Here is a 245-nt window from a genome sequence, read left to right as displayed (position 1 = left end):
GAGCATACTTTCCCAAAAGCATTAGAAAGATCTGTTAGAGAAACTGTCCCGCACGAGTTAACACCCCCCCAACCCCGCCGCCCATTTCATTTTCTGCAGTTCATATTTAAAGTCCTTGGGCCTGCCTGCCTTTGTGACTGGCTAATATAATGGAATATGTATATTTGATTGTGAGTTTATTATTGATGGTCCCTAGACCTAGTCTGTTTCACATTTACTCTTTAGGTGAGTCCGAGTTGACCCGT

The sequence above is a fragment of the Mus caroli genome, chromosome 5 (genome assembly GCF_900094665.2).
Source record: "Mus caroli chromosome 5, CAROLI_EIJ_v1.1, whole genome shotgun sequence".
NCBI classification, from domain to species: domain Eukaryota; kingdom Metazoa; phylum Chordata; class Mammalia; order Rodentia; family Muridae; genus Mus; species Mus caroli.
The sequence above is the reverse complement of the archived record's forward strand: the minus strand, read 5'-3'. Positions refer to the sequence as shown.